Source organism: Geotrypetes seraphini, chromosome 12, assembly GCF_902459505.1.
Source record: "Geotrypetes seraphini chromosome 12, aGeoSer1.1, whole genome shotgun sequence".
NCBI lineage: Eukaryota > Metazoa > Chordata > Amphibia > Gymnophiona > Dermophiidae > Geotrypetes > Geotrypetes seraphini.
In genome coordinates this window covers 52,527,109-52,540,090 of record NC_047095.1, presented here as the reverse complement: position 1 = coordinate 52,540,090, position 12,982 = coordinate 52,527,109, and the positions used below count along the sequence as shown (strand labels likewise).

At 39.6% G+C, this 12,982-nt stretch overlaps 1 long non-coding RNA gene across 1 annotated transcript; it reads left to right on the top strand.

Moving 5' to 3' along the window:
• Positions 1–4,860: 4,860 nt before the first annotated feature.
• On the top strand, positions 4,861–11,156 carry LOC117346872. Its single transcript, XR_004536670.1, has 3 exons — positions 4,861–4,972; positions 5,474–5,547; positions 10,592–11,156. It is a non-coding gene; the product is annotated as an uncharacterized LOC117346872 (long non-coding RNA).
• Positions 11,157–12,982: the final 1,826 nt, after the last annotated feature.

Here is a 12,982-nt window from a genome sequence, read left to right as displayed (position 1 = left end):
TAAGTTATGAGCCTAGATCAGCTAGGTGCTCCGATCTAAGCTCTTAACTTTAGGCGTCATTTATAGAACCTGTGCATCTGTGCAGAGCACCCTTTACAAAACATTATCTCAGCGCGGATCATAATGGTGCTTAATTTTTGGACACCAGTTGCTGAATCAAGCCCTAAATCACAGGTGTCAAAGTCGGTCCTCGAGGGCCGCAATCCAGTCGGGTTTTCAGAATTTCCCCAATGAATATGCATTTTATAAATACAAAGGGCTGTATTTGCTACAAAATTATAAACTAAAATTCCCACACATTCATTAATCACTTCTTTTTATTTTATGCTGTTTGTTTTAAAAAAATTTCCACCCCACACATGTATTAATACTTCATATCATATAAATATACACATAAATGTGTGTGTGGTAAACCAACGAATATGCATGAGATCTATTAGCATACAATGAAAGCAGTGCATGCAGATAGATCTCATTAAATATTCATTGGGGAAATCCTGAAAACCCGACTGGATTGCAGCCCTCGAGGAGGGACTTTGACACCCCTGCCCTAAATAATTATGAATGCACACATATACGCTTCACACGCTTTTTGAAAATTAAATTATTTTGTAAGATTGAATAGATCAGCAACTGAATGCTTCAAACAGGATAATCAAAATATACTTTTGATATGTGTTCATAGAGATCACGTGTATATTAAGTTTGTTAGAAACTTCATCAACCTTTTGCAAACTGGGCTAATGTTTATATCAGAGATGTCAATATTTTTCTCTTGATTTAAGGATTTTTATCACAGTATAGGATTGTGATCCAATGTACCCCACTCACAGGAAACAACCTATATAATCCATACCAAGAACTGACAACTGTAATGCATTATGGCAATTTTGGGCCTATCTGAAGTTAGGAATGAATGTAATATGTTCAGGTGCATTTATTATTTTTCTCATTCATCTTGGGATATGTCATAGAATTCCTATGTAGACAATGTATAATTCAGCTGAGAGAAATTGTCTCACAGCGTTACCACCCTTCATTCACTCTTATGGTTTATTTTTCATTTCATTTGCACGGGCGAAACATGTCGGTGTACTCACACAAACTCCCCTGCACAGCGTCTCGCTAAAAGCTAAGTACTTTTAGTATATATAATTTATTCATAAAGTAAGCGCAAAAAGTATATATATATAAAAAAAACACATGCTGGTTCCAATGAGGAGTGGGAGCGTAAAGCCATGCCCTATGAGAACGCTTGAGTGTGTGGTGGCCTGCTGAGGAACAGAGAAAAAAAAGAAAAATAAACCATAAGAGTGAATGAAGGGTGGTAACGCTGTGAGACAATTTCTCTCAGCTGAATTATACATTGTCTAGATTGTCTAGATTCTTCATTCTAAAAGACTTTATTATAATAGTGCTTAAGTTTACATTTTATAGAATTCCTATGAGCATCAGAACATTTACCTCACCAGCCCGTGATAAAAACCTCTAGTGCCGTTTAGTAAAAACCGTTCTCACCAAAAACAGTACTTCAAACCACACTCATTATAACTTTTAGCTTATTCATTGGTCTTCAGAAGTGCCAGTATTAGCCAAATGGTTTCAATGCCTTTCTATTGCAAATGCAAGCAGTGTCTTACTTCCGGCTCACCACACCATTGTTTCCCACATATTCACCTTTATAGGACCCCCAGGGACCCCTGAAGAAGACTTTTTGTCGAAACGCGAACCGTATTGGGTCCTGTATCCCTAGCGGACTAGGTCCTTTACGGCTCTTATGTGGATGATTTATTTTTATGTGGATGGAATTATTTACATAAGAACATAAGAAGTTGCCTCCACTGGGTCAGACCGAGGTCCATCTCGCCCAGCGGTCCGCTCCCGCGGCGGCCCATCAGGTCTGCGACCTGTGGAGTGGTTTCTGACCACTTCTATAACCTACCTCAAGTTCTATCTGTACTCCTCTATCCCCTTATTCTCCAGGAACCTATCCAACCCTCCTTGAACCCCTGTAATGTGCTCTGGCCTATCACATTCTCCGGAAGCGCATTCCATGTGTCCACCACCCTCCTAGCATTTGTTCTAAACCCGTCCCCTTTCAATTTCTCCGAGTGACCCCTAGTGCTTGTGGATTTTATGTGGGTGATTTCAGTGGACCTTTGACACTTTGACACTTTCAAATGAAGTCCATTTAGGAACATCGTCACTCCACAGAGTTTTTTTTGGTTTTCAATGGCTAAAATACTATTTGGCATTGACCTCCTCATTAGACCCGTTTTAAAAAAATTTATTTTATAAAGTGCTTCAGTGATTTGTGCATACATCTTAAATAAATAAATAACTAATCTAAAAAAAAATCTTTCAACTTATTTTTTATCTTTTTATCGCTGAGTCGTTGTCTTATAGCTGTTAATGATCAGGATGGTGTGGAGCTAAAACAGAAGGGGGAGACTTTTTCTTGATACAGCCTTCAGACGAAACATGTCGGAATGACAGATCCCTTCCCGATATTAGTGTCAAAGAAAAAAACTCAGAGATAAAAAGATAAAATATAAGTTGACAGATTTTTTTAGATTAGTTAGATATTTATTGAAGACGTATGCACAAATCACTGAAGCACTTTATAAAATAAATTTTAAAAAATGGGTCTAATGAGGTGTTCAGTGCCAAATAGTATTTTAGCCATTGAAACTATTTGGCTAATACTGGCACTTCTGAAGACCAATGAATAAGCTAAAAGTTATGAGTGTGGTTTGAAGTACTGTTTTTGGTGAGAACGACTGATATGATAAAAGTATAAAGGACTGCTGCATATAATGCTTGTTTAGTAAAACCCAGCATCAAATATTTAAAAAGCTTAAACGGTGCCGATAACAAGCAATTAGCACCTCATAATCGGTTTAAATTACAATTAATTGGATGATAGATCAGTAGGAACCTACCACTTTCAGGTAGGTGCCTAGTCCAAAGCGTCTACTAGAAAGTAGGCGTGGTTAGGGGCAGATCGTGGGTACATTTTGCATGTAGGCACTTGTTTTCGATTTAGGTGTCTAACTTAGGCAGTGGTATTTAGACTAAGAAAAAAATGACTTCCATATAACTTCACTGAGTGTCCTCTAGTCTTTGTAATTTTTCATAGAATAAAAAAAAGCAATTCACTTGTACCCATTCTATGCTACTCAGGATTTTGTAGTCTTAAATGATATCTCCGCTCATTTGTCTCTTTTCCAAGCTGAAGAATCCTAATCTCTTTAGTCTTTCCTCATACAAAAGGAGATCCATCTTCTTTGAACCTTTTCTAATCTGCTATTTTGTTCGGTTTTGTAGACTGTATCTGGCAAGGGACGTAGTTGAGGAGTTAAAGAACATCGCACATTTTTGCACCTTTGCACCGTCCACATCAAGCAAAATGTATATATTATTCGAAAAACCAGCCTGCAGAGCCACAAGAACAGACCATTCTCTAAGATAAGTGCATTATGTTTTCTAATTGCTTTAACAACTCATGATAAATTTGCAAGCACTAGAGTGATGGCCATACAACATTAGATCAGTATATATATCAAATATCAAATAAGGGACATAAAAGTGTTATGATGGTCCCGTTATGATCTCAGTGTGGCTCGCATGCAAGAGATGAGACTCTGAGCACTTTTTACACAGTTATTAGATAATTATAAATATTTTAAGCTTATAGTGAATATTTATATAGAAGCTGGTATTTATCATATTGCTTGAAGGGACGTAGAAAGACATGGAGTAGTCCAGAGGAAGGCGACGGAAATGGTAGGAGGTTTGTGCCAGAAGATGTATGAGGAGAGACTGGAAGCCCTGAATATGTATACCCTAGAGGAAAGGAGAGACAGGGGAGACATGATTCAGACGTTCGGATACTTGAAGGGTAATGACGTAGAGCAAAATCTATTCCAGAGAGGGGGAAAGTGGTAAAACCGGAGGGCATGATTTGAGGTTGGGGGGTGGTGGACTCAGGAGCAATGCTGGGAGGTTCTTCTTTGCAGCGAGAGTGGTTGATCCATGGAGTGCACTCCCCCCCCCCCCCTTATAAACTTGCCCTCCACTTGTCTATAGAAAATCAGGCCCCCAAGTCTCTTTTAGACATTTAAACATAGATATAATTTTTGGATATTGGGATTATTCCAAAGGGACATGAGTGGGCTAACACTAATTGAGATATCAGCTATCCTGTCTTCTCTTCTCCTCTCTTTAAAATTTTTTTTTTCTTTCTCTTCTTTTTTCCTCTCTCTTTCAATTTTTACTTTGTCCTATTTCACTTTCTATTGTCATACATCACCACAAACAAATCCAATACTTTGAGCTTTTCTTAATAATATGGGCCTTTATAAATAAATATATATTAATGCAAAATGTTATACTACTTTTATGTATTTGAATTGCTCCTTGTATTTTTTAAAATACTGAATAAAAATTTATTGAATTAAAAAAAAAAAACCAACATAGATATAATCCAGGTGAACAATGCATTTGTACGAGGGATCTTCAAAAAGTTTCCACGCTTTAATTTTTTTTAACACTATTTATTGCATATCTCAAAAGCGAATTGCGTCCCTTTTCCACATAATCAACTTGTTTTGCGCTACAGTTTTTCCTAGCATCCTACCAGCACGCCCTCTTACCACTTCTCCCGCCCCCGACTATTTCCTGCAAAAATGTGAAAGCGTGGAAACATTTTGAAGGACCCTTTGTATGTTGTCTTTAACTCATTCCACCTAACCTAAATAAAGGCAGAGTAATCCTCGAAAAACAGTAAAAAAATAAAAAGGTCAGCTCAATAAAATACTACTGTACCTGCAGCTTGTTTCCTCTTCTTTATTTCTACATGTTAGAGTTCACAAAGAAATATGTTGATGGCAGCAAAACAGTGCAAAGCAATCCCAGCTCCTTAAAAGCAGTTACTAACTAGGAAAAAAGAAAACAGGAGCACACAGCATACGTGAGTATCTTTTGGAAGTGGAACTGAATCCCTCGACATTATGATTCATGCTTAGCTGTCGTGCCTATCCGGTGGCTCTGTCAAACAACCACCCACTGATAAATTGATGCCTAACTCCGAGCCTAGGATGTGAGGCCTACAGCATTTAAACTGAAGTCTCTTCATTACTCACTTCACAGGCACTTCCTCTGGCTGGTCCCTCCTGCAGGAAGTTTTTTTTAAATTTCTCCCTCTCTCTCTCTTTAAAATGTTACTACTAGCCTCTCTCCTTGTTCGCTATTTACTGCAGCACTTAGGTTGTGTTTGTGTTGGGCTACTAGTGCCAGCTGTTCCAGTGATAAATAGGTCTAAAATCAAACACATCCTGTCTGACTTCCCAGGAGCCAATGGCAGTCACCCCTACTGAACCCATTTTAAATTTATCAAAGCTCCTGCAGGCAGGAAATTTACTCCTTACAAAACATCACCCTGATGCATTTGGATTGTTTTCATATTTTCCAGAAAAATCGGGCATGGAGCAAGCATGCTTCCTCTCTACAAACTTCTGCCTGCTGAACCGTTTCACCAAAATTCAGGTGAGGATGGCCTTGTTTTAGAAGTCCAAAGAAGGAAGCCATTTACTATCCTTACAGTTGAAAAAATGTCTAAAATTGTAATAATAATAGGATTAAGATGGGATTTGAAAGGCTCACATGTCCCACTACAAGAGTGGTGGTTAGAGTTGAGCATGGGCCCGAGTCCTCATCTCTATGGTTCAATACACCGCCTACCAGGCTACTTCTGGCCTACCTAGCCTACCAGGCCTACCAGGCTACTCCTGGCCTACCAGGCCTACTGCTCTGCTAGGACTACCCATAACATCTGAAGCTGTCATACTGGCAGGTATGTACCGCTTCATTCACATCTTTGGGGGTGGGAGGGGGATCAGTGACCACTGTGCAGGTCATACTTGCATCCCTCCAGTGGTCATCTGGTCAGTTTGAGCATTTATTCATTGTTAAAACATGCCTAGCCCCAGATGTCTAAATTGTCCAGGTCAAAAGCCCACCTTAGTCCCGCTCACATCGTGCCTCTCACAAGCCCCCATGAGATTTAAACGAAATGCAGTGGACAGCATGGATACCCATCTAGAAAACTGGTTTCGAAAAAAGCAAATTAGAAGAGTTTGGCGAGAAAAACGTCCATCTGCTCCTTTATGCCATTTTTTGAGTGTCTTTCTTTTTTGAAAATGAGGCCGAAAAGGACATCTATGTCCGATTTGGATCATTCCCACTAAACATCTAGGATATAGGTGTCATTGTTAAGGATACGTTAAAACAGTGGTTTAGCGAGGCTGAGAGGTGCCAGGGGCAGTGGCACCCCTCCCCGCCCTCATGTCCTTCCCTCCCCCCCACACTCCTTCTTCAAACCCAGCTGCCATGCATGCACCCCCCCCCCACTCCTTCCCTGATTCCACCTGCCGCGTCCCCCTACCCTTCCTCCATACCTCTAGTTGAAGCTATTGCTGGCAGCGGTCAACAATGTGCTCCTCGCAACCCCATCGGCTCCCCCTCTGACGTTACTTCCTATGCACGGCACCCAGAAATGACATCAGCGGGAGAGCCGATTGGGTCGTGAAGAGCATATTGTTGACTGCCGCGAACAACTTCAACTAGAGATTTGGGGGAAGGGAAGGGGGCGCGCGTGTGAAGGGAAGGAATGGGAAGAAGCAGGACAGAGAGGAGGAGGGATGCTGGCATCCCCATCAGCATGGCGCCCGGGGCGGACCGCTCCCCCTCCCCCATTACACCATTGCGTTAAAACCCTCAGCTCAAATATATTATTTACCTAGACGCATTTAAGCTCATAGTCCTAACCAGCAGAATTTACCTGCTGATAGTTTGGACTTATCTAATTTCGTGGAGAAGTCGGATATGGAGGTCCAGACTACAGCCACATTATTGGTACAATTTGCTATAGACTCAGATAGGGAATGGATGCTTAAGCTGGTTTTTAAGTATAAAGATGTTCCTTTTTTTGTCTAACGTAATAAGGATGAATCCAGATGTATCTCGTCCTACCCAAAAGAGAAGGAAACAATTTTTGATTATGAGACCGAAGGTCATTCAGTTAGGAGCAATCTTTCTTTTTAGATATCCCTGCAAGTGTGTCATAGTGTTTAATGGAAATAGATATGTTACAGTGATTATCTAAATTTATTTCCAATAAAGTACAACCTATAAATGTCTCCTGAGTTAAAATACAGTATGTCAGCTCGAAATTAAAGAAAAGTTTGGGACCTTTAAAATATTTGCTTTTGATAGTATCAGCTTACGGTAATTTCAGCTCTTTCTCTAATACAGTATGTGGTTGATTAATTACAACCTGTAATTTTTTTTTTTATTTTCCTGTCATATGTGATATTTTGTATTGATATCTTTTCCTTATACAGGCTGTTTTTGCTTTGTTATGAATTTAAAAAAAAAATAAAAATCTTCCGCTCGATGTGCAACAGCTGCTAAGAAAGCATATAGAATGTTAAGAATCAGGAAAAGGAATGAAAAATAAAGATGAAAATGCTATGATACCCTTGTATCATTCTAGTTTGGCTGCACCTCAAATACTGTGTGCAGTTCTGGTCGCTGTATCTGAAAAAAGATACAGTGGAATTAGAAAAGGGACAGAGAAGAGTGACGATAATGATAAAGGGATGGTACGACTTCCCTATGAGGAAAGGCTAAAGCGGCAAGGGCTCTTCAGCTTGGATAAGAAATGACTCAGGGGTAATATGATAGAGGTCTATAAAATACTGAGTGGAGTGGAAAGGGTGGATATGAATCATTTGTTTACTCTTTCCAAAAAAATACTAGGATTAGACGGGGCTTGCGATGAAGCTACTAAGTAGTAGATTTAAAACAAACCGGAGAAAATATTTCTTCACACAATGTGTAATTAAACTCTGGAATTCGTTGCTGGAGAATATGGTGAAATCAGTTAGCTTAGCAGGATTTAAATAAAAAGGTCTGGATCATTTCTTAAAAGAGAAGTCCATAGGCCATTATTGAGATGGCCTGGGGGAAATCCACTGCTTATTCCTAGGATAAGCAGCATAAAATCTGTTTTACTACTTGGGATCTAGCTAGATACTTGGGACCTGGGTTGGCCTCTGTTGGAAACAGGATACTGGGCTTGATGGACCTTCTGTCTGTCCCAGTATGACATGCTCTTATGTTCTTATGTGAGCCAAGTACAGGACAATCAAGCCATTGTGACATCACTGATGAAGTTGGCTCTAAGGCTTTGGTGGACTGAAGCATTATGATGTCACAATCTGAACTCTGGAATGTTGCTACTGTTTGGCTTTCTGCCAGGTACTTGGGAGCTGGGTTGGCCTCTGTTTGAAATAGGATACTGGGCTTCATGGACCTTCAGTCTGTCCCAGAATGGCAATTCTTATGTTCTTAAAATAGGTCTAGCTCTGAATGTTTAAGTTCCATCCAGGATGTCTTGGAAAAAGTTTGATTTTTATAGCAAGATGTCCATGTTAAGCCTAACAAGCCCCCTAGAAATCGGGACTCGCAGCAGGAGAAACCTCTTACTAGAGGTTCAAGAAAATGGTTTTGATTATAGGCACTTGGACGTCCCGGAGATTAATAATAATAATATCAGTTTATATACTGCAGTACCGTTAAGTTCTATGCGGTTTACAAAAGATCAATGAAGTACAAGTTGAGAGACCTTAAGAGATGGGAAAACAAGAGGGGGGATAGGGCAAGAGAACCGTTATAGAGGGGAAAGAGAGGAACGGGTCAGCTGTCTAGATACTTCTGGAACAGGTGAGTTTTGAGGCGCTTCCTGAATGCCTCGTAAGTGGTGGGCGAGAGCAGTTGTTCTAGATCTTTACCCCATAAAGCTGCTTGATGTGAGAGAAGGATGTCCGAGTGCCGACTTAGGCAAATTATTAGATATTTTAGTTTTTTGATTACGAGCACCATAGTCATATGGCTAGTCAAATGCAGACATGTAAATGCACCGATACCAATGCATAGCATCGAGGTGCTTAAATGGAGGCGCCCAATTATGAAATGACCTCCACTCGTACATCAGTATTCCAGAAGCCAAAACCGAACGGAAAAGTGATGAGTATCTCATGTTCATACCCACACAGCCTTCATTAGCTCATATGAGCTCTGTTCAGAAAATTAGCTCTTCATTTTCTTCTTTTGTGTGCCCCTGGCAAATTGATATACGGTCAACATAAATATGATCATGTTATACCTTTATTGAGATCCTTTCACTGGCTTCCTGTTTATTGGAGGATCCAATTTAAGTGTGCAACTATAATTTTCATAATCCTAAATGGTATTTTTTTTCTTCTTTGGTCCCTCTAATTCTAGGAGCTCTCAGAAGTATAAACTTGGCTTTTCCACTATTAAAGGAACAAAAACTATGGTCAAGTTTTGTCGATCATTTTCTTTTTTTATTCGTAAAAGTTTGGAATGACCTTCCTTCTATAATTAGAGTTCTCTCTCATCTACCCACTTTCCGTAAAGCATTGAAGAAACATCTATTTCAAAAATTTACTAATGATTCTCTGTTTTCAAACAATCAACCATAAAATATTTTTAAAAAAATTTGGCCTAAAAGATATAGGCCCTCTTTCACAAAGATGCGCCAAGCGTTTTAGCTTGTGTGTAGCGCACGCTTAACGCTAACACATCCATAGGATAACATGCACGCTAGAGAGTTGCGCGGGGACAGAAATCCCACCCATGCCCGCCCGTCCCCGCCAGGATCCTCTCCGTCCCCACCCGTCCCCGTCAAGATCCTCTCCATCCCCACCCATCCCCGCAAGGAATTACCTCCATCCCTGCCCATCACCATAAAAAGCAGCAATTACTTCTGACAGGATCATCAATTCCACAGTTTCTTTTGTGTTTGCGCTGCTGCTTTCCTTGTGGAATCTCTTTGGTGGAACCCTTTTTTTGTTTTCTGTTCAGGTAATTAACTTATAAACCCCCTCTTTTACTAAGGCTGATGTGTCCATTATATTATATGGACGAACCCTGCTTCCAAAGCCTTCCATCCTCGTGGGAGTCCCGTGGGTTAGGGGGGGGATTCCCGCGATCCCCGTTCCTGTGCAGACCTCTAATGCACGCGTGCTAAAAAGCATAGCGCACCTTTCGAAAAGAGGGAGATAGTTTCTGTTTTAATCTCGTGTATAATATATTAATATCTTGTTAACTAAGTCGATCCCTCCTGTTGGGATGAATCAGTATATAAAATCAAAGATTAGATTAGATGTGAATTCTGTTTCCAAAGAGTTTCTTCATTGTGCACCTTACTGCAAAAAAACCCCCCAAAAAACAGTCTTTTCCAATAAGAATCACTGGTGTCTGCTGAGCTATAAAAATAACTGTATATGTTTGAAAAATAAGATCAAAACAGCTGAAGGTTCATAACCTTTTTTGTGGTTTTGACCATTTCAACTGTCTTCTTTACATAAAAATGTGGAACTTTGGTTTTGTACAATGAGCCGTAATGAGGAGATGAAAGAGGGAATCCCTAACAGCTTCCTTCTATTGTCTTAACTTGCTATCAGCTTTCTGACCATGTGCCTTTTTTTTTTTTTTTTCTAAGGAATTTTGCAATGCTCATACTCGTTCCCTAGGAAAATAAACTGAGCAATGATGTACAAATCACTTGGAAACTGTAGTTGGCACGAGGAGCAACAGGCTGGGAATTAGGAGGACACGGTTCAAATCCAACTCCTCCCTGATACTTCTCATGACCCTGAGCAAGATATTTTATCTCCTGTTACCTCGGATACATGATTATCATATAAGCTCTTCTAGGCATGGATTTATTGTATCTGTAAATTGTTCTGGTGTAGTATGCTATGTGAATGGTGAAAAAAATTAAGCCTAATGTTTTAAAAGTAATTTAAATCCTTGGGACGTTGGATCATTTACTATACTATTGTCCCTTGATACTTAGATTTTGGAGATCCATTTGGGATCAAGTGAACAATTTGTTGGAAATTGACGTACGATACCATCTTATTTGGTACGCTCATGAGAGCTAAAACTCAAATATCTGCTCGGAATGATAAACTTCTCCTTATAATGACAGGGGTTGCCATGCAGCTTATTTTTAAAAAATTGGAAGAACTGGGATAGGTTAAATTACACATTCTGGTGGGAATCCCTCTGTTATATTTTTAAAATGGAACGTTTCATGGCCATACAGCAGGAACGTTACAGGAATTTCATGGATGTTTGGGAGCCATTGGCTAAATTTTGTAAGGAATGTTAACTGATTTTTTTTTTTTTTTCATTGACTTGTAAACATACACATCTAGGGTGGGTGGGAGGAAGGGGGAAGGGAGTTGTACTGGAATTTATTTAGATAGTTTCTTGAAGGTTTTTATTTTATTTGAATATTAGGTGGGAGGGTGAGGGAAAATATAATTGTACATTAATGTCTGAGAAGTTTATTGTGCTTTTCTTGTAATATTATATGTATATGAATTACTTGTTGCACAATTGTAGTTTGAAAATTCAATAAAGATATTTAATTTAAGTAATTTAAATCCATTATTACTGGAAATATTCTCTCTTGAGGATCTGAACGTAAAGGCTCTGTAGTTTAATGATAAGCAATAAGTTGCATGCAGTCCACATTACTAAAGTCCTTAATTGCCAACAGGCTGGCACTGCCTTCTCAGCAGAAAGGCCAAGGACTGAATAAACAGAGAAACTGAATTATACATGTACCCGTTGTAATCCTGAGTGGAGTAGAACAGGTACAAGTGGATCGATTTTTTTACTCTGTCAAAAATTCCAAAGACTAGGGGATGAAGTTTCAAGGAAATACTTTTAAAACCAATAGGAGGAAAAAAATTAAGAATAGGTTGTGGTAAGAGCGGATAGCGTAGCTGGTTTTAAGAAAGGTTTGGACAATTTCCTGGAGGAAAAGTCCATAGACTGTTATTGAGAAAGACATGGGGGAAACTGCTTGCCATGGATTGGAAGCATGGAATGTTGCTACTCCTTGGATTTTGGCCAGGTACTAGGGACCTGTTTTGGCCACCATGAGAATGGGCTACTGGGCTTGATGGACCATTGGTCTGACCCTGTAAGGCTAATCTTATGTTGAGACAGACATGGGGGAAGCTACTGCTTGCCCTGGATCAGTAGCATGCAATGTTGCTACTATTTGGAGTTCTAGAATCTTACTCTTTAGAATGTTGCTACTTCTTGGGTTTTGGCCAGGTACTAGTGACCTGGATTGACCACTGTGAGAACGGGCTACTAGGCTTGATGGACAATTGATCTGACCCAGTAAGGCTATTCTTATGTTCTTATGTGAGCCAAGTATAGGACAATCAAGCCATTGTAACATCACTGAGGTTGGCTCTGAGGCACTGCGGAATGAGGCATTATGACATCACAATCTCAGCTCTGGAATGTTGCTCTCATTGGGGTTCCGGAATCTTGCTATTCTTCGAGATGCTGGAATGTTGCTACTCTTTGGGTTTTGGCCAGATACTAGGGACCTGGATTGGCCACCGCGAGAACGGGCTACAGAGCTTGATGGGCCATTGGTCTGACCCAGTAAGGCTCTTTTTATGTTCTTATGTTCTTTTCAAGTTTCAAGTTTATTGTATATTTGATTGATCGCTTACTCAAATTTCTAAGCGATGAACATATCATTAAAATTATATACAATTAAGAGGGCAGCAAAACAGACTAAACAGATTACACATACGTAGCGTGATAAGGACTAACAGTACAAATATGTTAAAACGAGAGGAGAGGATGGGAAAGAAATACATATCGCTGGTAGAAAAGAAGACAATTATGGTAAAAAAACAATAGGGAGGGTATAAACAGTGAACCTTAAAGAGGTTATGAAGATGAAATGAAACCCTCAATCAAGCTTTTTTAGGTATCTTTAACGGAAGCCCCTTAAACTAGAGAACAGACAGAGGGCGAACTGTGAAAGTTTAAAGTATCATGCTGCATGAAT